This window comes from Tenrec ecaudatus, chromosome 10, assembly GCF_050624435.1.
Source record: "Tenrec ecaudatus isolate mTenEca1 chromosome 10, mTenEca1.hap1, whole genome shotgun sequence".
Taxonomy (NCBI): domain Eukaryota; kingdom Metazoa; phylum Chordata; class Mammalia; order Afrosoricida; family Tenrecidae; genus Tenrec; species Tenrec ecaudatus.
This window is the reverse complement of record NC_134539.1, coordinates 48,861,676-48,883,946: the sequence shown is the minus strand read 5'-3', so window position 1 is coordinate 48,883,946 and position 22,271 is coordinate 48,861,676.

Here is a 22,271-nt window from a genome sequence, read left to right as displayed (position 1 = left end):
GTCATTTTTAAAAAAAGATTGATGTGGCATGGGCATCTAAAAAGCCCATGTCTTCTGCTTGGCGGGATGGGGAAGTAGTGAGAACCAGTAGACGGGAAGGCTGCACACCACCGTGCGTGTGCTTCATGCCCCGGAGGTGTGACCCTGAAATCGTCAGAATAACAAATTGCATGCTGAATATACTTTACCACAACGCAAGCAAAGTTTGTAAAAAATCTACAAGTAAATAAATAAAAAATCCATGTCAAGATAATGAATGATGTAATTTTTCAAATGTACTCACTGTGTTCTACGTAATCACAGTTTCATGGCTTTTTTGCAGCCTGTCACGCACTGTAAGATGTTTGGCCCACCTGCATGTCGCACTTGATCGATATTGTTAGAGATTTCAGTATAAGTGCTGAGTGGGAACTGAAACCAGTTTGCTCACTAAGCCCCTTCTGCTGCTGTGTCTGCTCCACTGCCATGGCTTCCTGAAATACACAGCTGACCTCTTCCTTTGTCACCTGGGAGGGCCCGGTAATTAGGCTCAATCACGCCAGGGCATGGACCTTATCCTAGGGTTAGTAATGTTCATTCTTACCGAAAACTAAAAAGACTTCAACTATGTCCCATGGGAATAACACCAGTATTTCAAATGTTTCGGCTTTTCTCTTTTTAGATAGTTGTGATTGGAGCAGTCCTGATTATTTATTAAAGTTCATGATATAAGCACCTTCACCTAGGCTATGTGTATTATGCAAGCATTGGCAAAGAGAGAAAGAGGAAAGGAGAGACATACACAGCAAGAGAAATTGAGTCTTTAATTTGATGGAACACAAGTTGTGTGTCAGGCAAGTTTTGAAAATATTAACTTGGCTTTCGCAATAGTCCTGAAGTGTAAAATTGAGAGTAAAAAAATTAAATTAACTACTGAGGTGACACATCTGAAGAGTGAGACATCTGGAGATTGGGCCCTTCCAGCACAGTACTGACTAACTTCATGATGTATAGTATATGTCCATGTCCATGTATAGTACATGGCTTCACTTGAGGAACTTGATGAAACATACTGTCATTTCAGAGCACATGTCTCTAAAGAACGTGTTTCAGGATTCAATGTAGAGTACCGGTTAAGCACAAAAGCTGTGAAAGCCAGTTTTGCTGGGTTTGAAGCCCAGCTCTACTAGTTACAGGTCATGTGACCTTAGCGGGCCTTCTTATCTTCGTTTCTTTTCCTATAAAATCGGGTTGCTAACATCACGGACTCTTGTTCAAACATATCAACAGCTCCGCTGAAAATTGACGTGACTTTCTGTTCTCATAAAGGTTGACAGCCTCAGAAGCCCACAAAGAGATCTCTACTCTGTCCTATAGTGTATCTAAGAGTCAAAATCAACTCATTAGCAATTGGGTTATTGGTTAGGAGTTGAAATTGACTCAGTGACGGTGGATTTGGTCCTTTGATTTTTGGTGAGAGTTAAACAAGTTGGCATATGTAAAATCTGCGAGGTAATTTCAGCATGTAACAATTTTATGAGAGTTTCATTATTAATAGCAGATATTTATTCACTCCACCAATTTTATCTATATCATTATTTTGTTGTTTTCTCCATTTCTCCTCTTACTGCTTCCTACCTATAAACAATACACTCACTATATTTATAAAGATTTTCTTAAGCTAATCATTCTCTCTGTGACAGAAACATACAACGCTCCAAAGTTTTTTTTATTACACAACCAGAATATCCTATAAATCTCATCTTGTTGCTCACATGCCTCGTTTAGGCAATCTGAAATAAATGTAATTAGAGAACAATCATGAAACAGGAGAAATATAATTGAGTGGTAAAGAATAAACAAATATACCTAAACTTTACTCCATGGGAAAAATAAAGAATTTCACATAAGCAAAAAAAAAAAAAAAAGATTAGAAAAGTACTTGGATAGACATGGAACATTCAAAAACACTGGTGTCACATAGGTGTTAAAAATCACTTTAATAATAAATATCTGAAGAAATCCTGAGAATAAAGTGTACCAGGATTTACAGCAAAGATTTCAGAGTCTAGTCTACATGAAAATATGGTGGGGTCATTTTGAATGTGTTTGCAGCTCAGAATCTACAGAAAAAGTCACAAAAATTTCTGTGAATATGTACCAAATGGACATTGAATTTATTAAGACTAAGTCCCTGATCTAGTCATTTTATGATTCAAAAGTTATATCAAATTATTTTTAAGTTATGCTGAAGGTGGACTTTGGGGCCAGAGTGTGGTTCCCCAAGAGACTGGACTGGAAAAGACTCCAAAAGGCCAACAAATGATCCTTGAATTAACTACAAGCTTTTCTTTCTTGAGTTTTGGTAGTTGTTTTTGTCATTGGTATGTTGTTTTTGTTGTATATTGTTGCTTGGTTTTGCTCTGTTTTATTTTTGTGCATGTTATTATCTCCACAGGTCTGTCTAAATAAGATAGGCTGGATGAACAATCTGGAGGAGAAAACAATGGGACTGGCAGTTTGGGGGGACATGGGAGAGGGGGAGGTGTGGGGAAAGGTAGTGGTGTTAACAAACCTAGGGACAAGAGAACAACAAGTGATCCAAATTGGTGGTGAGGAGGGTGTGGGAGGCCTGCTTTGGCATGATCAAGGGTAATGTAACCAAGAGAAATTGCTGAAACCCTGGTGGGGACTGAGCATGATAGTGGGACAAGAGAAAGTCAAGGGAAATAGAGGAAAGAGCTGAGAGGCAAAGGGCATTTATAGAGGTCTAGATAAAGACATGTGCATATGCAAATATATTTATATATGAGGATGAGGAAATAGATCTATGTGCATATATTTATAGATTTAGTATTAAGGTAGCATAAGGACATTGGACTTCCACTCAAATACTCCCTCAATACAAGAATATTTTCTTCTATTAAACTGGCATTCTGTGATGCTCACCTTCCCAACACATCCACTGAAGACAAAGCGAGTGAATAAGAAAATGTGGTGAAGAAAGCTGATGGTGCCCGGCTATCAAAAGATATAGCATCTGGGGTCTTAAAGGCGTAAAGGTAAACAAGCGGCCATCTAGTTCAGAAGCAACAAAGCCCACATGGAAGAAGCATACCAGCCTGTGTGATCATGAGGTGCTGAAGGGATCAGTTATCAGGCATCAAAGAAAAAAATCCTATCATTGTGTGCTGACCTCCATGATATGATTGCTGAAGACAAATGGGTGCAAAGCAAATGTGGTGAAGAAAGTTGATGGTGCCCGGCTATCAAAAGATATAGCATCTGGGGTCTTAAAAGCTTGAAGGTAAACAGGCAGCCATCTAGCTCAGAAGCAGCAAAGCCCACAAGGAAGAAGAACGCCAACCTGTGCAATCACGAGGTGTCGAAGGGATCAGGCATCATCAGAAAAGAAAAATCTTATAGTGAATAAGGGGGGGAGTGTGAATTGGAGACCCAAAGCCCATTTGTAGGTCACTGGATATCCCCTTACAGAAGGGTCTGTGGAGGAGATGAGCCAGTCAGGGTGCGATATAGCAATGATGAAAATTCCTCTAGTTCCTAATGCTTCCTCCGCCCCCTCCCCCCCCACTATCATGATCCGAATTCTTCCTTGCAAGTCTGGCTAGACCAGAGGATGTACACTGATACATATAAGAACTGGAAACACAGGGAATCCAGGGCAGATGATCCCTTCAGGATCAGTGGTTTGAGTGGCGATACTGGGAACATAGAGGGAGGGTGGCTTGGAAAGTGGGAACCGATTACAAGGATCTACATGTGACCTCTTCTCTGGGGGACGGACAACAGAAAAGTGGGTGAAAGGAGGCGTCAGACAGGGCAAGATATGACAAAATAATAATTTATAAATTATCAAGGGTTCATGAGGTAGGGGAAGCAGCGAGGAAGGGGAAAAAATGAGGATCTGATGTTAGGGGCTTAAGTGGAGAGCAAATGTTTTGAGAATGATGAGGGCAATGAATGTATAAATGTTCTTTACACAACTGATGTATGTATGGATTGTGAGAGTTGTATGAGCCCCTAATACAATGATTAAAAAATTATTTTTAAGTCACTGTTTAGTTATAGGTATAATTTTAAATTGTTATCATAAATGTGAAGAAGCATATAACAACCCATTTTTAATGAAAGGAAATATCAATAAACCTTGGAAATATAAACATCCAAATCCACGGCCATCAAGCTGATTCCAAATCTGAGCGACCCTATAGGACAGAGTGAAACTGCTCCTTAGGGTTTTTGAGACTGTTGATCCTCACAGAAGCGTTGTCTTTCTCCTGGGAAGGAGCAGATGGGTTTGAATTGCTGACCATTAGGTTGGTTAGTAGCCCAGTGTCTAACCCACATCAGCTTCAGAGCTCCTCTTAGTGAAGGTGGGATAAAGTAAGTCTTCCAAATAGTCAGCGCATTCTGGACTTTCCCACCAAATTCAGAATTCAGGTAAATGTGACCCAGAATCTGTCTTCATTTCAAAGATTTGTTTTTCTGAATTTCAGTGTTGAGATGTCTTAAATAGCAAAGGACACAGTGTCCAACCTAAACTGGATAATTCCTTAAAAATTACAGCCAGGGAAACCTTATAGAGCAGTTCCACTCTGAAACGCCTGGGTCTTCAGAACTGTTTTAACTACTAACAATAAAACAAAGATAGGGAGCTAAATGTTCAGTTATAGGCAATGGGACTATAATAATGTAAGAGGAACAAAAAATATTGCTGCCAAATCATAGAGACCTTTATTAAACAAAAACATGAAGTGATTTTGATATGTATTTTTGACATATTCTTCATCTAGGTTTAGGTTTATACTCCTCCCCCCTCTATGGGCACAAGTGAAGATGATTTTATTTTTATTTTTTTATTAATCATTTTATTGGGGGCTCTTACAAGTCTTATAACAATCCATCATTCAATTGTATTAAACACACTTGTACATATGTTGCCAGTAACATTTCCAAAACATTTTCTTTCTACTTGAGCTTGTGATATCAGCTCTGCTTTCCCCCCTCCCCCACCTTCCTACCCTTGTGAATCCTTAATCAATTATATATTATTGTTGTGATTTCGTGTCTTACACTGTTTGTTATCTTCCTTTATCCACATTTCTGTTATTTGTCCCCTGGGGGTGGGCTACATATCCAACCTTGTGATGGGTATACATTTGTTAAGGCAGTGTTTCCATCTCGTAACCCTTCCCCAAAGCATTCTACATGTTTCCATTTACACTACGTTTCGGCATTTTCAAAGGACTCAGATTGTGTTTCTTTACAATGTTCTCTGAGTTTGCTGAGTAAAAAGAAGTATGAATCTGGGCCTCAACTGAAGTATTCCCTCAACATGAGAACACTTTGTTCTAATAATGTGTCATTGGTGATGCCCACTGCCCCAATAAAATTGCTGAAGACAAACTGGGTGCATAATCAAAGAGGGTGAAGAAAGCAGGTGGTGTTCAGCTATTAAAAGTTATAGTGTTTGTGATAAGAGTTGTATGAGCCCCTAATAAAATGTAAAAAAAAGAAAAGAAAGAAAATGATTAGGACAAAAATGTACAGATGTGCTTTATACAATTGATGTATGTATATGCATGGATTGTGATAAGAGTTGTATGTGCCCCTAATAAAATGTTTTTTAAAAAAAAGAAAGAAGGGGAAGTTTTATCCCAATATGCTTCCTTTATTTAATTTTAATCACAAACTTTAATATGAAAGCTGGTTTGTAGGCTAAAATGCATGATGAATAAAAAGACTGAAGGAAAAAAATAAAATAAAAGTTATAGTGTCTGGAACCTTAAAAGCTTGAAGCCAAACAAGTGGCCTTCCAGCAGGGAAACAACAAAGCCCACATGGAAGAAGCACACCAGACTGTGATCATGAAGTATCAACTGGGACAGGCATCAGAAATTCAAAGATAAACAACCTTGAGGTGATGAAAAGGGGTCAAGGTGGAGACCCAGAGCCCATCTCTGGATAATTGGGCGTTCCTGCACAGAAGAGCTGCGTGGAGGAGAAAATGCATCTATGTGGCAGTTTAGTGCTGACAAAACACACAACACTCCTCTAGTTCTTTAAGCCTCCCTCCCTCGACTATTATGATTTCAGTCCTACCTTGAAAATCCCACTTGAATGGTGTACATACAGCAGCACAGACAAGAGCTTTCAATAGAAGGACTTCAGGAAAGACAAGCCCCCTCAGAATCAGTAATGGGAGTAATGATTCTGGAGGGTAGGAGAGGTGAGGGAGAATGGCAATGAAGGAGGGAAGTGAGAATGGATTTAGCAATGACAGCAGAATAACACCCGCCTCCCTCAGGTGGGAAGAATACCAGGATAGTAGCCAAAAGGATAGAATGGGAAGTGTAAGATATGTATAAATAATAATACATAATAGATTAAGGATTCATGGGTGTGGTGGGAGGAAAAAAGAGGAGCTGATATCAAAGGGCTCAAGAAGAAAGAAAATGCTTAGAAATTGTTGACACCAACAATTTGTACATGTCTGCTTGATAGAATGGGTGTATGGATTGCTATAATATATGTAAAAGCCCCCAGTAAAATGATTTAGTATTTTAAAAAGTCTGAAAAAGCAAAATCATATCTGCGAAGCAGATGGGATAAGTAAGGTTTCCCAACAAAATTCTCATAGAGCTTGCCAACCTCAAAGAATGAGCAGGTGCTTTGTCTTGAAGGGAAAAAATCCTCACCCAACTTTCTTGTCACACCTTGTAGTTCTCAGTTTTTACAAAACTTTTTCATTATAAACCTCCATGTCTGTCTTGTGTCCTTTGAGAAAATCTATCAAGATTACCCCTTTGGAACCTTAAAAAGAGTTGCCTTCTGCATTGACCTCTCTACCTTGAATCTTTCCCTAGGAAGATTCTGTTTTGCATGAACCTTGCTCTCTGGATTGTAGAGGTAAAGCCAATACTTGTGCAGGGTATGATTCATTCCATAAAACCATCCTCGTTAACTTCAATCTTGCTTGAAATATTGATGGAAAAACCAGCACTTTGGGCTAAATGATAGTTAGGCAACCTTTTGGCACATCATCTAGCCAAAAGCTTCCGGAGACCAAGATATTCACTTGAGACTGAAAATACCCAACTTCACATGAATGGTAGCTCTACAGTTTTCTCCCACCACAGTTTCTTCATTCATTAGGATTGATGGTCTTCCCTCTTGGCTCATCTTTAATATCTTCCCTACCTTTTATAAAATGTTTGATCCATCTAAAAACTCTTGTTTTAAGTGAGGAAACAGTCTCATAAATTCACGGCAAACTTTAAGTGATCTGGGAAGGTGTCTAGTTGAGTCTTGTTAAGATTTTTATATTAACCCCGATCTCAAAATAATTTTTCCTGACACCACAAAAAGTGGTTTTTTTTGTTTTGTTTTGTTTCTTAAGGGACCCAAATGAGCTTGAAAAGCGTGTTACTGAGAGAACAAGTCTGTATCTGTTAGGAAGCAGAATAGGGAAAAGGTTAAAGGGGATAGTCCCTCCCATGCCTGCACAAGGCCCCTACAGGAGGTTGGGAAAGGAAAAATCAGGCAAGCATTAGCCACCCATAATGATTTTAACTGGGCATGCTCCAGTTCAGGACCTCCTTCCCACCCAAGCCAGATGGGCATTACACCTGGGCGGCCCAAACTAGGTCCAGGCTCAAGTGAGCTTAATTCAGCCAATGGGGTCAACAAATACCTTCAACCACACCTCCCCAGCCAGAGGTTTAAAATACCTTGACAGCGGGGATGGCCGACCCTTCTGCCCTTCTCACTTTGACCCTGCTCCTGCCCCTGCTTTGCAGGGCCACCATCTCTCTGGCCTCAGGTCACCACGTGTGTGTGAGCAGCCCCACAGAGGTTGCCCACGTTCAGAGGCGGGTCCCAGCGCAGCTGTCACGCAGTTTGGCATGCTTCCCTGAAATAGTGTGTACTCTTTAGAGACAGTAAAACCTGAAACTTCTGTCCTTTATAAAAACCCACTTGGATTACAGACAAGCCTTTGGCTTGAATTCTTTCTCAGGCGAAGCCAAGAACCGAAGTATTACCCATCCGAGAAACCTAACGTATCCATTCATTAATCATAGATACATGTTTGGTTTGGGATAAATCCATGCAGGTATGAACTAGAATGCTAACAGAAATACTTTTTTATTTACTTGTACATGTCCATAATACCCTAGCTATTGTTCTGCTTCATTGGAGAAGTCCAAAAGGATAAAGCAATATATTGCAGGTGGGTGGATTAATAAATTCTCAATTCTGTTCCTTTGGCCTATGCATCATTGTACCAGTACCAAGCTGCTTGACCAAGCTGTGCAGTAGGTTTTGAAATTGGGGAATGTGAGGCTGCCTATCTGTTTTCCTCGTTAGTAGTGCTTTGCTTATTTAGGGTCTGTTACCTTCACATATAAATTGAGTGATTACTTTTTTCATCTCTAAAGAATGATGGTGGAATCTGGATTGGGATTTCATTGCATCGTTAGATCACTTTGGGTAGCATTGACACTTTCACAGAGTTAAACTTTCCTATTGATAAACACTTAGCCGCCCCCCGTCTCTCTCTCTCTATTTTGCAGTTTTCTTTGCATAATTTTTTGTTTCTCTTGTTAGATTGATTCCTAAGGAACCCTCGTGACATAGTTGGTTACACGTTGGACGACCCACTACAAGGTCAGCAGTTCAAGCCCACCAGTTAGTTCAGAGGGAAAAGAGAAAGCTATCTGCTCCCACAGATATTTATAGCCTCCAAAGCCGTAGGGAGCGGTTCGCTCTGTCCTATAGGGTGGCTATGAGTGCCAGCAGACTCAATGGGAGTATTGAGTGTTTGGTTTTTCATCTTTTGTGTGGCTGTTGTAAGTGATATTGTTTTCTTTTTTTAATCGTCTTATTAGGGGCTCATACAACTCTTATCACAATCCATACATACATCAATTGTGTAAAGCACATTTGTACATTCATTGCCCTCATCATTCTCAAAACATTTGCTCTCCACTTAAGCCCCTGGCATCAGGTCCTCATTTTCCCTTCCCTCCCCGCTCCCCCTTCCCTCATGAACCCTTGATACTTTATAAATTATTATTTGGTCATATCTTGCCCTGTCCGACATCTCCCTTCACCCACTTTTCTGTTGTGGCTACATGTAGATCCTTGTAATCAGTTCCCCCTTTCCAACCCACCCTTCCTCTACACTCCCAGTATTGCCACTCACACCACTGGTCCTGAAGGAATCACCCGCCCTGGATTCCCTGTGTTTCCATTTCCTACCTGTACCAGTGTACATCCTCTGGTCTAGCCAGACTTGCAAGGGAGAATTCGGATCATGATAGTGGGGGCCGGGGGCGGGGGGCAGAGGAAGCATTAGGAACTAGAGGAAAGTTGTATTTTTCATCATTGCTATATCATGCCCTGACTGACTCATCTCCTTTCCAAGACCCCTCTGTCAGGGGATGTCCAGTGGCCTACAAATGGGCTTTGGGTCTCCACTCTGCACTCTCCACCTCATTCACTATGGTAAGATTTTTTGCTCTGATGATGCCTGATAACTGGTCCCTTTGACACCTGATGATCGCACCAGCTGGTGTGCTTCTTCCATGTGGGTTTTGTTGCTTTTGAGTTAAATGGCCACTTGTTTACCTTCAAGCCTTTAAGACCCCAGATGCTTTATCTTTTGATAGCTGGGAACCATCAGCTTTCTTCACCACATTTTCTTATTCATTCGCTTTGTCTTAGTGGTTGTGTCAGGAAGGAGAGCATCATAGAATGCAAATTTAATAGAAGAAAGTATTCTTGCATTGAGGGAGTAATTGAGTAGAGGCCCAATGTCCTTCTGCTGCCTTAATACTAAACCTATAAATATATGCACCTATATCTATTTCCCCATCCTCATATATAAATATATTTGCATATGTACATGACTTTGTCTAGACCTCTATAAATGTCCTTTGCCTCCCAGCTCTTACCTCTATTTCCCTTAACTTTCCTCCTGTCCCACTATCATGCTCAGTCCCCACCTTGGTTTCAGCAATTCCTCTTGGTTACATTACCCTTGATCATGCCCACACCCACCTCACCACCGATTTGTATCACTTGTTGTTCCCTTGCCCCTGGGTTTGTTAGCACTACTACCTTTCCCTCCACCTCCCCTTCTCCCATGTCTCCCTGGAACTGTCGGTCCCATTGTTTTCTCCTCCAGATAGTTCATCCAGCCTATTTTATTTAGACAGACCTGCGGAGATAATAACATGCACAAAAACAAGACAGAGCAAAACCAAGCAACAATAAAACAATGACAAAACACAACAAGAAAGAAAAGCTTGTGGTTAATTCAAGGATCATTTGTTGGCCTTTAGGAGTGTTTTCCAGTCCAGTCTGTTGGGGCACCATGCCATGGCCCCAAAGTCCACCTTCAGCATTCCCTGGGGACCTCGCCACTCCATTCCCTTGCTGTTCTGTTGCATCCCCTTAGTGTTTTGACTGGGTGTGGCGGGATCAGATCGGGTGCAATTCCCACACTGTGTGTCTGGTGCTGTCCCCTGTAGGGTTATGGGTCAGTGAGGGGCGTCATGTCTCATAGTGGGGCTGGCCATGTGGTCCTCTCTATGAACTGGCTCCTCTAATTGGGGTCATCGTCCTCAAGGCCTGGTGGGCTAGGATGTGCTCTATTCTCTCCTCCTCCCCCTTCATCTGCTCCCATGTGCTCCAATCAGATATGTCCCTCTCCAAGAGCTGCAGATTCAATGCCGTCCTTTGAAATAAATTCTTCTTGGGGGAGGGGCAGGTATCCACTTAGTAGTTGGGATTGGGGCTGGCCTCCCAGATCTCTCCACTGGTTGATATTGTTTTCATGATTTCCATTCAGAGTTCTCTTTGTTAGAGTAAAGTAGGGGTGAGGAACATCTGACCCTCAGGTTTTACAACATATCCCTGCCCCATCCCCACCCCGTGCCCTAGTTCATCAACACCAGCTCACATCACATGCTTCACCAAGGAGATGCAGTTCCAGCCATCACAATACAGGGAAGCTAGTGAACGGTTTGACTGGTACGCCTTACAAATGATGTTCTAAATATACAAATGGCCCTTCACAGGAAAAAAAAAAGGGCCCCCACTCCTGGAAGGGGATCCAATGGACCTTTGTGTAGTGATAGTATACTCTGCCACTCTGCTGAATCTTTCCATTGGTTCTGTTAGGTAGCAGAATAGGGGGTTATTTCTCTCCATGCCTGAAGGTCCTACGGGAGGTTGGAAGCCAATGAAGACTAAGGGGTATGAGCCAACTCAAGCCTGAGTCAGGTGGGCAGTATACCTGGGTTGGCTCAAACTAGGCCAGGTGAGCTTATACAGCCAATGGGGTCAACCAGTACCATCTATCACACCTCCCAGCCCCAGGCCCTAAAGGCTGGAACCTGGAGACCACCGCCTTCCTGCTCTTCAGCTGTTTCTCTGCTGTCTGCTCCACTGTGCAGCGGTCTCTCTGGCCTCAGACTGCGATGTGTGAGTTTGCGGTCCCACCAGGTTGCCTGTGTTCAGTTCATATAAAGCCTGGCACTTCTTTCCTTCATAAAAACCCACTTTGTCACATGAAGCTAAGAACCGAGGTATTTCCAACCCAAGAAATCTAACAGTTCTAATAATTTTTGTGCTTAATCTTTGGGATTTTTTATGTGTAGGATCTTATCATCTGCAAATAAAGAGTGTTACTTCCGCTTTGCCCACTTGGATGCCTTGAATAGCTCTCTCCTCCTGCCCCCCCATGCCTTTGACTGAGACTTGTAGCACAGCATTGAACAGGTTGGTGATAAAGGACATTTTTGCATGGTTCTTCCTGTTGTTCTTGGTGTCGTGGATCAGTGGGGTGCAAAGAGGAAGGTGCCAGGCTGGCACATGCATGAGACCGTCTGGACCACCATGGAGGACAAGAGAAACACACTTCCCACTAGCGAGTGGCCATCCAAATGGATGTGCCTGACCTGGGGTGAGACACATTTTTGTGTTGAGCGCTGCCTTTCAAGAACTGCAGGAAGAGAGACACTATGTATAAACCTGAATCCTTGCCCATTTCTAGTTATAAAGGGGAGCGCTCTCAGTTTTTAACTGTTGAGAGCAACGCTGGCCCTTGGTTTTGCATATATAACACCTCATTACATGAAGGAATTTCCCTTCTATTCCTATTTGCTTGAGTGTTTTATCACGAATGGGTGCAGGATTTTTGTCGAATGCCCTTTCTGCATCCATCGATATGATCACGTGGCTCTTTTCCTTTGCTTTATTTATGTGATGGAGCTTGAACTCCTTATCAAATCATTCCAATGCCATTTCTTCCTCAGAAAGGTTTTTTGACTCTGTCTTTTGGCATTTATGTGGGCCCCTCTTTTTGTGAACTAAAATGATCTGTTATCTCCAAGGTAACATTGTTGTGGTGGTGTTTTCAATGGTTGATTGCGTTCCTTAGCATTCAATATTGACCACTGTCTGTCATTGTTCAGGCAGTACGGAGTTGAGAGGCCCTAGCTGGGGCTGAGGAGCTGTGAGTGCAGGTGAGTGGTGTAGGACTGTTGTTGTTTCCTGATAGTTGGCACAAGGAAAGAAAAGTAAGAATAAGAGAAAACAAAACAGACCCACAAACAATGCAAAAACAAAAGGGAACAAACAAAAGCATGGGAAAACAAGCAACCAACAGCAAGAAAAAATAATGGAATAACTAAAAAAACACTGAAAAAAGAAAGACTATAGGAAAAAGAAATAAATGCACAAAAAACAAAACTAGGCAGGAGAAAAACAAAAGAATAAGAAAAAAAACAGAGAAACTAGAAAGACAATGAAATGGAAAAGCAAAAGAGAAACAGAAGAAAAGAAAGAAAAAAGGAACCAGAGAAAGGAAAAAACAGGAAAATTAAATTTTAAAAAGAATAAGTAAAGACTGGTATGAGGTCATTGTCCTCTGCCAGTCAAGGAACTCTGGGCGGATGGGAGGGTTTGGGGCTGTCTTGGTCCTAAAATGAGTCTCTGTTGGCCTAGCTGATGTCTAGGGTCATGGTACCTGGTCTAGAAGTAGTTTGTGCTGGCTCAGAAAGTGGCTGATGTTAGGGTGCATAGTTTTGGAATTCTTTACAGGCAGGACTGCTGGTTACAGAAAGAGCTCTTGCCTGCCTAGGGGTGGCTGAGGGCAGGCCCATCGGCACTGCACATTCTGTTAGCCCGATGAGGCGGAATTCACCCTCCTCTAGACGAGACGGTGCATCCAGTACCTGGTCCATGAGGATGTGGCTGTGACTTCCGGCGGAGCTGAGGTTTTATCGGGTGGTGGGGAGTTGTTACCTGCTGCTGGGTAGGTAAGGGTGGGATCTGGCTATGCTTCTACTCACCAGGAGGGTCTAGGGAACAAGAATTCCACCTTTCTGGTTGCCAGTCACAGTTGTTACTTGTCTCTAGAAAACATTGCTTACAAAACTTCAACCAAGCTGAACTGTGTAAGGTCAGCTGGCAGTTTATCCACTCAATCTGTTGCCTCGGTTACGCTTTTGTTCATACTCTCCTAGGCCATCTTTACTTCTCTACCCATCCCTCAGAAGCCCTGCTCATCCCTCCGTGCCATGACTGTCACCTCCATCTGTTTCACTTCCCTCTCGTCTTTGTGTCAGAGGATCAGGGGGCATGTCTGTCTATTTGCCACACTCGGGAAGTCTTCATTTCTCCTTGTGACTGAAAACTGTGTTTATTTATCGGTTGATGGACAACTTGGGTTGTTTTAATCTTTCGGTTATTGTGAATGATGTTCAGTGGGTATAAGTATACGTTCACTGGGTTCTATAAAAAAGCAAAACCACTGACCACTCTGATATGTCTCTCTCTTTATCTCTCTATCACTATCTCTATCTCTACCTCTGCCGTCTATCTCAAGAAAATGGCTCACACAATTATAGAAGTAGACAAGTTCTGATGGGTCCCAAATTGGTGGGTCAGACGTTAAGCTCAACACTTTTCCTGACTCGCATCGCTTTTGGGGGTGATGAACTCAAAATTGGCAAGAAGATCACAAAATGGTGGCTACAAAGGCTGACAAATTCAGGGTTAGGAGGAGAGGTGAATGGATAAACTGCCAGCTGACCTTACACAGTTCAGCTTGGTTGAAGTTTTGTAAGCAATTTTTGCTAGAGACTGCACAAGTGACAACTGTGACTGGCAACCAGAAAGGTGGAATTCTTGTTCCCTAGACCCTCCTGGTGAGTAGAAGCATGGCCAGACCCCACCCTTACCTGGGCTTTCAGGATCAGCAAAGAACGGGAGGTCAAGGAGCCAGATGGAGGATCTGCATCCAACAAAAATCACACAAGTTTTTCCAGTGTCCACTTATGCTGGAAGCAGGTCACACCCCTGGGGAAACATCTTTTCAATTGCATTAGGGCTATGGCCTGAGTAAGGGGTGGCATCCCAAAACAGTTCATATAACTTTGGGGCTACTTATAGCAGATCCCATTATAGAATTGATTATATTGTGTTAATCACATCGTGGGAGATTACGATGTGCAACTCTCAAACCATTGCGAATTCTGGCCAAGTCAGGTTGACACAAAGTCTAATAATCACAGTATACAAGTATCTGAATCACTGCTTTCAGGCCTTTTAGGTATAAGCTTGGCATAGAATTACTGGGTTATTCTCTCGTGAAAGGGCTTGTCAGTTTGAACCACCAACCTTGTGGGTAGCAGCCTAATACCTAACCCACAGCATCACCAGGGCTCATTAAAGATGTGAGAAAATTGGAAAGCTCACACACTGTTAAAGGGAATATAAAATAGCATAGCTGCTGCAGAAAACAATTTGGTAGCTCTTCCAAAAGAATGTAGAATTACTAAATAAAACGTGCAGTAATATAGAATATATCAAATAGAATATATATAGTAATTCTAAGGGTATACTTAGAAATTCTATGTAACCCACAATCAGTGGCCTGAGGTAAGGTGAGTCAGGTGTGTGCAGCAAAAGAGGTATGCTGGTTTGTTTTTTTTTGCTATAACCTGGCAGACTGAGATGGCTGCGTGAGCAGGTGCATTGTCAGGGTGGCAAACCCAGTCCCCCATCCGCCACAAATCAGGCCTTTTTTGTCATGTTCTGTTATGTAGTCTCTTCAGGACCTCTAAATAGAAAGCTCGTTGAACAGTCTTGAGTTGGTGAAACGAACTCCAAATGTACTATAAAATGGACATTTTTGTCTTTTTGGGAAATTGATGGACATCCAGAACGCGGATTGTCATCAATTGACATTTCACCTTTTTTGAAATGAGAAAACCACTCGTACACTCGAGTTCTTCCCAAGGGCTTGTAAGCTGTGTTCAACATCACAACAGTTTTGGCGGCATTTTTCCAGAGCAGGAATCAAAATTCCATAGCTGCAAGCTGCTCTCTTTAATCAGTCATAACAAAAAATGAGGTTCGAGTGAAAGTGGTTTTATGAAAAAATTCACTGTGACCAGAGAGAATCTTCCCAGCTGACACCATTGGGTGCACTAACTCAGAGCAAGTTGTTAGATGCTCACCTACCAGGAAAGCATGTGTACTACGAAAGCTCAGTTTCTCCCAGTGCAATTCACTTTTGGGGGGAGAGGTACCCCACCCCCTCATATATAACCAGGAATGAAATCTTTCACAGGTATTTAAGAATTACAATAACTCCACATTGACATCAACTCTTGTTTGTTTTGTACAATGTTGAAAATGCCAACTATAACTTTTGTTTTTATTTTTAATTGTAAATTGAATGGGGGATGGCATTCCAGACCATCAACTCTGCATTCAACAGTTCAAGCCACTCATCAACTTCCACTCCCACCCATGTTGTGTCTCATCCCCTCTCTGACTCCTCCCTTTTTTGGGTTCATCTTCCCTTTCACTCAAGTCAGCACCTGTCTACCTTTTAGTCTGTTGCTTCATCTTCGCTCTCTTGGGGCTCCTCCTGGGTAACCTCCAAAGTCTCTTCCCTTTGGTGTACAAGTCTTTGTCATGATTTTCATCCTGATAGTAGTGATCTCATACAACATCTGTTCTTTCATGAATGACTACCTTCATTCAGCATAATGATCGCTAGGTCTATCTGTGTCATGAGGTGCTTCAAGGTTGCATCATTGTTTCTTAGTGATGCATAGTATTCTGATGTGTGTGGGGGGGGGGCGTAAAGTTTCATTATCCACTACTGATGAGCATCTGGGCTGTTTCTAACTTCTTATTAACGTGAACAATGCTGTGATGAACATGGAATTATATTTGTTTGGTAGTGCTGTCTCTTACTTCTTTACCCAGCAGAAGTATTACTGGATTGTTTGGTCCTTCTAATCCCAGTTTTTGAGGTAGTGCCATATCCGTTTCAACAAGGGTTGTACATCTTCATCCACTCCTGATGTTGTTAAGCTTTTCGGCATTCTGGTGAGTTCATTCTTTTTAGAAAACCCTTCTATGATACCTCACCTGGATAAAGTCCAAACACCATGACAGAGAGGATCTTTCATAACCTGACTTTTGATTAACAATCTAATCACTACTCCGAAACCAAACTCACAGTCATCAAATCAATTTCAAACCATAGTGACCCTTGAATTTCAAGCTCTGATCATGCTAAACTACTTGAGGCACCTTGAAGATTCTTCATCTGTTTTGTTTCTCCTCCTGGCCTTTGCACTGTGTCCACTATAGCTTCCTTTCATTGGGGAAAATTTGTCTCATCTGCGGAGTCTTAAATTAGGCCACATTTTCTAAGACTTTCCTAACTTCTAACATTTAATTAGCTGCCTTTCCATGTGCTTCCACAATTCTACGTGCTTACTCCTGTCTTAACACCCTATATTGTAATTTCCTGTTACCTTGTCAGATTCAATTTTGTATCCTTGGTGCCTAGAAGAGTTGTAGGTGCATAGTTGGTGTATTGAGTTAATGAATAAATAAATGAGTCAAAGAGCTGGTTCTTTTTTTTAACATTTTATTAGGGGCTCATACAACTCTTATCACAATCCATACATATACATACATCAATTGTATAAAGCACATCTGTACATTCTTTGCCCTAATCATTTTCAAAGCATTTGCTCTCCACTTACGCCCTTTGCATCAGGTCCTCTTTTTTTTCCCCTCCCTCCCTGCTCCCCCTTCCCTCATGAGCCCTTGATAATTTATAGATTGTTATTTTGTCATATCTTGCCCTATCCGGAGTCTCCCTTCCCCCCCTTCTCTGCCGTCCCTCTCCCAGGGAGGAGGTCACATGTGGATCCTTGTAATCAGTTCCCCCTTTCCAACCCACTCACCCTCCACTCTCCCAGCATCGCCCCTCACACCCCCTGGTCCTGAAGGTATCGTCCACCCTGGATTCCCTGTGCCTCCAGGTCCTATATGCACCAGTGTACATCCTCTGCCCTATCCAGTCCTGCAAGGTAAAATTCAGATCATGGTAGTTGGGGAGAGGAAGCATCCAGGATCTTGGGGAAAGCTGTGTTCATCGCACCCTGACTGACCCATCTCTTCTCCTAAACCCCTCTATCAGGGAATCCTCCAGTGGCCGACAAATGGGCTTTGGGTCTCCACTCTGTACTTCCCCCTTCATTCACTATGGTGTGTGTGTGTGTGTCTGTATATATATTGCATGATGCCTTATATCTGGTCCCTTTGGCACCTCGTGATCGCACAGGCTGGTGTGCTTCTTCCATGTGGGCTTTATTGCTTCTGAGCTAGATGGCCGCTTGTTCACCTTCAAGCCTTTAAGACCCCAGACACTATCTCTTTTGATAGCCGGGCACCATCAGCTTTCTTCGCCACATTTGCTTATGCACCGTTTGTCTTTGGCGATCGTATCATGGAGGTGTGCAGCCAATGATATGATTTTTTGTTCTTTGATGCCTGATAACTGATCTCTTCGGGACCACGCGATCACACAGGCTGGTGTGTTTTTCCATGTGGGCTTTGTTGCTTCTGAGCTAGATGGCCACTTGTTTATCTTCAAGCCTTTAAGACCCCAGACACTATCTCTTTTGATAGCTGGGCACTATCAGCTTTCTTCACCACATTTACTTGTTCACCTGCTTTGACTTCAGCAGTTATGTTGGGAGGGTGAGCATCGTAGAGTGCCAATTTAATAAAAGAAAGTATTCATGCATTGAGGGAGTGCTTGAGTAGAGGCCCAAGGTCCTTCCGCCACCTTAATACTAAACCTATAAATATAGACACATAGATCTATTTCTCCATCCTCATATATATATTTGCATGTACATGTCTTTGTCTAGACCTCCATAAATGCCCCTTGACTCCTAGCAAAGAACTGGTTCTTAATGGTTGAATTTACATGAAATTATTTTCAAAGTGCAGAATACCTAGTATATTGATTTCTAAACTCTCATCCCATAGTTTGTGCTTGTGACAAGTGCAAAGGGAAAAGTACAGTAAGAACTAAATAATATTTAGTCCATAGAATTGTGCAGTCTTTAAGCTCACCGTACTAAGCAAGTCTCAACTGATCAGGAAGAATAGAGATTACTAAAAAAAAGTACACATTTCTCCAAAGATTTGATTCCTGTGAGGCTCAACTGATGCACAACATTAGATCTTTGGAGTTTGTAGAAAATACTGATGCCCAGAAACCTCCCTCTGGAACTTTTGATTTAGGTTGAAGTGAGCCTTTTTGTTTTGTTTTTAAGAAACATTTATTTGTTTAATTTTAAACTTTTTATTGTGACTTGAGTGAAAGTTTACATAGCAAATTGGTTATCCATTCAACAGCTCACACCCACCTTGGTTCACTGCATCGATTACAGTCCCCACAACGTCGCCGTGTTCTTCCCACCTCCCGTTTTCATTCATCCTTCTTTCCGCTCCTTGTCTCCTCAACTTTATTCCTGGGCCACAGCTGCTCTTCTAATCTCATCTGGTTAATTATTCTAAGGAATGGCACCTCCCTAATGTTACAGTTTACTTTATAGGCCTGTCTACTGCTTAGCTGAATGTGGAACTACAGGGGAAAAGTTTGCTCTAGACTTAAAGGGTGAAGTGAGTCTTGTAGACACTAGCTCACAACGAAGCAGGTAAGGGAAATAAACAAGAGTAGAAAAATCACTAGACTGTTATCTTAGTGCTATGAAAATGTAGGGTCAACTGTTGTTGTTATTGGGTGTCAGTGAGTCAGTTTCAATTCATATCTCACCTGTGTGCAATAGAACAAAACTCCACTGGGGCCTGCACTCTCTTCGCAATTGTTCTTATGATTGAGCCCATTGTTGCAGCCACTGTATCAACTCATCTCATCAAGGGCCTTCTGGAAGCTTTTTCACTGCCCCTCCACTTTACCAAGTGTGATGTCCTTCTCGAGGGACTGGTCTCTCCTGATAACATGTCCAAAGGATGTGAGATGAAACCTCGCCATCATTGCTTCTAAGGATCAGCCTGGGTATACTTCTTCCAAGATAGGTGTGCTTGTTCTTTGACATTCCATGGTATTTTCAGTATCCTTCTCCAGCACCACAATTCAAATACACCGATTCTTCTTTGGTCTTCCTTATTCAATGTCCAACTTTTACATGCATATAAGGCAACTGAAAATACTATGACTTGAGTCAAGCACACCATAGTCCTCAAAAAACATCCTTGCTTTTCAATACTTCAAGGAGGCCCCGTGCAGCAGATTTACCCAAATGCACTGCATCGTTTGATCTCTTGACAGCTGCTTCCATGAGCATTGATTGTGGATCTTAGTAAGATGAAATCCTTAACAGCTTCAATCGTTTTTCCATTTATCATGATGTTACCTATTAGTCCAGTTGTGAAGATTTCTGTTTTCTTTACATTGATCTGTAATGCACACTGAAGACTGTAATCCTTGATGTCCATCAGCAAGTGTTTTAAGTCCTCCTCACTTTCAGCAAGCAAGGTTGTGTGATCTGCATTTAGGTTAATAAGCCTTTCTTCAATCCAAATCCTTCATATTCTTCTTCATATCATTCAGTTCTCTGATTATTTACCCAGCATACTGATTGAATAAGTATGACATATACCTTTCCTGATTTAAACTATGCACTATTGTTTTGTTTCCACAATTGCCTCTTGATTAATGTATAGGTTCTACATGAGCACATAAGTGTTTGGGAATTCCCATTCTTCTCAAGGCTATCCATAGTTTGTTATGATCCAAATTGTCCAGTCAAAGGCCTTTTCATAAAGCTAGTGATACAGAAATTGAATAATTCTACAAAGGTCTTCTATCTGAAATTGATCATGTAATCAAGAGGCATTGATAATTGTTGGTCATTAGAATGTAAACATTAGAAACAAAGAGGAAAAAACAGTAGTTGGAAAATATGAACTTGGTGATAAAAATGAAGCTGGAGCTCTCATGTTAGAATTTTTCAAGACCAACCATTTGTTTGTAGTAAATACCTTTTATCAACAACACAGACAGTGACTATGCACAAGGGCTTCTCTAGGCAGAATGCACAGAGATCAAATTGGCAGAATCTGTGGGAAGAGATGACAGAGATGCTTAATATCAGCAGTTAAAATAGACCGTCAATTGCCTATGTGTAAGTTCAGGTTAAAGTTAACGAAAGTTAAAACAAGTCTACGAGGGCCAAAATACGACCTTGAGTTATCTCCTTCAAATTTCAAGAACATCTCAGGAATAGGGTCTGCTGTAGTTCATTCTAAACTGTCATTTCCACTGGGAAACACCTCTCATTTGGGATCAGGCTGAAAGAAGAGAAACATATATACAAAGTATTACTGCCAACACGTGACTTTAAATTGGAACATCTGTGAGCAAAGTTAGAAACTTGGATTGACACAGATTCTAATATCTTGATTGTGAATTACTGCCTGTAAAATGCCAAGTAATAAATTCAGTATGGGCCTTACGGAATTAGACTCCATGGATTGGATGGAGTCTGTTGAAGCAATGGTTGGTTGGTACCAATCCAATCTATTCTTTCTTCCTCTAACTACTCTGTTAAATATAAATGGAATGTGCTAGCAGGGTTTGCTCATTTCTCCATGGGGCTGCAAAGACCTTCCAAACAGGATGTCTAAGTGCAGCCTCCTTGAGCTAGATAAAACTGATTTAACAGTCCTAATCCCATGGCCTGTGAGAGTCCAGCTCCCTGTCTAAGATTTCTGCATACCTCAGGCGGCTTACCCAACATAGCCTCTTCTGCATCCAGGGCTCCTGGTTCCTCCGGTCAATTTCCCATTCTCACCAGGTCAATCTGTACATGAAAGTCAGTCACTCCACTGGTTCCCACTCAAACCCCATGTGGTAGTTCCATAATCTGGTGTCAATTTGAGAGGATTACCAGTGAAGGGGTAGAGTCTGGCCTGTCAATCAAGATATAACCAATGAAGCCTCTGTGTGGGCATGAACTTCTCCTGAGAATTCTGGGAACTCCCGTAGTTCCTCTTTGGAGGCCGGAGACACTTCTCTCTCTCTCTCTGCTCACTCCCTGAAAGACGCTCTACTGACAAGACACATGGCGCTATGCCCTGGGAGCTGGAGAAGCCCCATGGACCTACCCTGATGCAACCAGACCTCTGGAAGCGGAGAAGCCATGTAGAAAGCCCTGCCAGCGCTGAGATGCTTACAATGCCATTGGATCCACAAGACTTCCAACCCACTTATCTGTGATCCTCCTCCATTTGGCATCATTGCATATATTTCGTGAGTCTGAAGAAGACTTTATAGATTGGTTTTAGACATATGGGCTAATATTGGACTTATGGACTTGATCTGGAATGGGTTGGTTTGTTTTCTCAATATTCAATTGCTCTTGTATATAAACCTCTTTGTTACATGCATATGAGTGTCTGAATTTGTTTCTCTAGTCTACTGTAACACACCTCATTTACATACCCATTACTCACTCCACCATGTTGATTCTGACTCACAGTGATCATATAGGACAGAGCAAAACTTCCCATATTTGGTTTTCCAAGACTTTAAATCTCTATAAGAGCAGACAGTCTCTTCTTTATCCCACAGAGTGACTGCTGGATTTGAACAGCTGACCTTGTGGTTAGCAGCTCTGTGACTAACACACTATGCCACCAGGTTGTCTTTCATTCACACAAGTAGACTTTGTGCTAAGTAGAAGTTTATGGAGAGAGATTATAGCACATAGAATACACTAAACAATTTTAAAAGCCACTGTCGATGTTCCTATTCTCAAAAGCTTTTTGGTGTCCCTTTCCGTCTCCTGATTCAGGGTATCTCTTCTTCGGCATTCCTCCTGGCCCCCTGAAGAAGGATGTGCCTTCCT